Genomic DNA, 3704 nt, shown 5'->3' with positions numbered 1-3704 from the left:
TTTATTGTGTCCTTATTTTTTTTTTTTTTTTTACTGTAGAATGTGTACTTTTTGTACTAGGTCCTGAAAGGACAAAACATTGTTTGTTCTTCTATAGGCTCAAAAGTTGTGAGTATTACTACTTTACAAATCATTTGTTCTCATAACCAGAACAGATTTTTGTCCTTGTCCATCTTGATGGAGTGTAAGGCGTGCTGTATAGCAACTGGGTTCCAAATACATGTGTGTTTAATTGCTTAAAGACATCTGGACTTCATAAAATGTTTTTATCCAAGGGATATTTTGCTCTGAAAAATGTGGAACTTGTTCATTAAATCAGAGGTTCAGAATAAAATGGACAAGTTAAAAATATTTTATGGTTTTTATGGGCTATTAAAAAAAGAAGCTTTTGTTGTGGGCTTGTTGTTGAAAACAGTACAATCCAGAGCTCTCACTCGCAGTTCTTTTCATCCAAAAGATGCCTTCATTCTTATGACCGACATCATTCAACACAGTTCTTTAAAGAACAGACTGTTCTGTGACTGGGCAGTGAAGGGAGAAGCATCACAGTAATTTGTTCATCTCTCTGTCACTTTGCTCTTTCCTCCTATCTTCAGACTCCTTGTACTGCCAATTCATTTCACACACATGCTGTGCTGTACAGGGACAAGAGTGGTACCAGGTCAAATCCAGGTACTTGCATTGCTTGGATTTTAAAATGTATTATTATAAAGCTGCATTAAAGAGGAACCTAACTATAAAAAAAAAAAAAAATCTCACCTTTAAATCCGCCGATCCAGCTGAAGATGTCCTCAATTGGGTCCCACGACGGGTGCAGTCATTTTCCTCCATCTTCTTTCTTCACTTGGCTACGTCACCCCATCATCATTTCACATTGAGCAGGCGCAAGTTTGGATTGCGGAGCCTGCTGTAAATGGAGAAAAAGTGTGCCAATCTCATTGCCAAATGTAGGAAAAAGCCCTTTTTTGCACATGCCTGATATCGGGCATGCGCAGAAGGAGCAGTCAGGAGCCTCAAGTGATGCATGATGTGGGTATCCCATGAGGCTCTTGGAGTGGAAAAAGAAAAGATAATTTTTACTTTACATAAAAGGGTTGTCTAACCTTTTATATAAAGTAAACATTTGGTTATAGATCCACTTTAATGTGTGCTTATAGCTGAGTTAATTTTGGATAATGCACGAATAACCTGTCATTTACCAACCTGCATTTTATATTGCCAAATGTTTAAACCAATAGTCCAAACAATTGTGTTTGTTGTCGGAATAAGTAAATATAACTGAAAAAATGAGACCATAAAAAAATGTTTGTGTGTGGAAGTAGCATATATCCAAAGTAATGCAAACCTTAGGTAGTCAAGAGGTTCACACTAACAAAAAAATGCTACATTTTGAATGGGTATAAAAGTAAAATTACTGACTGGCATAATGGTAAAACCTGTCCCCCCAACTCCTTATTTGACTCCCTGCCTCAATATCAATAACTCCCCTGCCTCAATATCAATGTCAGTTGTGTAAACAGAACAGAAATAATAATCCTTCATTTCACAGTACACTAGTACTGGTAGCAGCCATTCTAAAAATAAGATACAAAAGAATGTTGCTTACTTTTAGTTTATCTATTAGGTGAAGCCTTCCTGGTTTGTTTAGGAGCAATTAGAAGTGTATCTCTTTCTTTCCAACATCAAAAAATTCAAAACTGAAACTCAAAAAGTCAAATGTGAAAAGTCAATTTAACCATTTCAGGTGGTATTTGTAAAAGGCAAAGGTAAATTGCACACCAGTTGGTTGCTCGCTAAGGGTGCATTCACACCTGTAAATCAGTGTGGTACAAAAAAAGAAAATTCTGATGCTGCTTGTTTTGACTACTTAGTAACATACAGTTATCTATTTATTGTTTGTTCTGCTTAGTACAAATCAGCTGCTCTCATCCATGCCCTCAAAGCCAATTAGAAGGAACCAAGTCTTGATCCTATTGACTAAATGTGAAAATAACAAATCTGCTTTTGTTGCAATAATTAATTTATTTTCAGGGCTCGTGTCCTGCACAGGGGGAGCCACAGGGTTTGATAGTTTCAATGTAGGCACCATACATAGGTGGGGGCGCAGAAAAAGACACTGCAGCAGAGACACAGACAACAACAAAAACCTAAGGAACAGTCTCACCCTTCCTCACTGCGTCTAATGTAAGTATAAGAAATTTAGGAGTTCTAGTTTTAGGTGCCGCCAATTTATCACATTGCTTAGTAAAATGTTCAATATTCCAGTTGGATCAAAGTAAAATGTAATCAAGGCTGTGAATTTTTTCATTCACGATCAGCCAATTGCTTTAGTTGATCCAAAAAAGAGAAAACAATTGGATAGATTTTAAATGAAAAGAGTCTTTAATGGGTTTCTGAGAGTTTTTTTCCTTTCAGACGTTCAGGAAATATCCATTTTCTTTCTGTCTTAAAGACCAATTGAACTGTGACAGCAATCTCTTCACCAGGAAGGCAGGCAGGCAGCAATATGAACCTGACATGGTAATGCTTACACAATAAGCAATAAATGAGTTTTAATTGTTTAATCCATTACCCTGCACATTAAACAGCATCAACAGTATTGTTCTCTGACACAGGATGTCTTCAGGCTGAAGGCCAGCATAGTGGTTTACCTGTGGAGAAAGGGGGAGCCACAGGGTTTGATAGTCTCTATGTGGGCACCATACATAGGTGGTGGTATCTGTTTTGTTTTTCTGTAAAATAATATTTCTTGTAAACAGTCTACACACATTTTGGGGAGAGCCATTCAAGGGTGTTACCCTAGATCGGGGCTTCTCCTTAATGGTTCCATCCCCAAGCACCATGATGGACTGTCCAGACTATGCCACCCTTAGGACCATTCTAGAAGGCAAGTGAAGCCTGCTGCTGCTGTAAAAAGGACACAACAACCAACATTTCCTGTTAATGCAATACAGGTCCTAGTACTAGTACTGGTAATGCCTCACCGACCAGGCCAGACTGGGACTGGTAGTACCTTCTCTATTGGTTTACACTGGGACTTGTAATTTATCACCATTCGGGCATGCTTTTACTGGTAGTACCTTACCAGTTTGGGTGCACTGGCACCAGGAGCTTCCTACCACATGAGAGTATCAGCCAGTGATAGGAGTTCACATGGATAAAAAGTGACTCCAGTGGGGGCAGAGATGGCACCAAAAACACTGTCAGTTTCTGCTCTAGTGTCATGTTATGTTTTTGTGTAAAGGGATAAAACATGGGAAATAATACCTCAATGATGGTACAAACAACAGGAAAAAGTCAATGCCTTACAAATAAGTCTTATTAGGATGTATAATTGGAGCTAGTATCCATTATTAAAATCCACCCCTGGTGTCAGGTAGTCTAGATCCAGCACTGGTCTGGCATCATTCATACGCTTCCCCCTGAGCCCACCAGACTGTTACAGGACAACAAAAGAAGAAGCAGCACAGCGATGAGCTCATCTCCTTGTCTCTATCCTTTCCTTCTTGTCAGCACATGAACTGATTGTATCCTTGTGCTTCATTTCATGTTCAACCTGATTTATATATATATATATATATACAGTGTTCTCCCCAGAAATTTTTTTCAGCCGGGTGGTAAAAAAAGGGGTGTGGCAAAACACAGCAAATTTAGTGCTTCCAGTTGTTTATGCCATGGGTATCCAGTAACCTCTTATTGTTTCA

The 3704-nt window shown here is 38.6% G+C and overlaps 1 long non-coding RNA gene across 1 annotated transcript in view; it reads right to left on the bottom strand.

Moving 5' to 3' along the window:
* Positions 1-118: 118 nt before the first annotated feature.
* Positions 119-3704, bottom strand: part of LOC140332510 (uncharacterized) — a 14200-nt gene continuing 10614 nt past the window's right edge. The window contains exon 3 of the long non-coding RNA XR_011921151.1: positions 119-635. This is a non-coding gene — a long non-coding RNA (uncharacterized lncRNA). The remainder of the gene's footprint in view (positions 636-3704) is intronic.

Source organism: Pyxicephalus adspersus, chromosome 6, assembly GCF_032062135.1.
Source record: "Pyxicephalus adspersus chromosome 6, UCB_Pads_2.0, whole genome shotgun sequence".
In the NCBI taxonomy this organism is placed as follows: Eukaryota; Metazoa; Chordata; class Amphibia; order Anura; family Pyxicephalidae; genus Pyxicephalus; species Pyxicephalus adspersus.
This window is presented reverse-complemented; position numbering and strand designations above follow the sequence as displayed.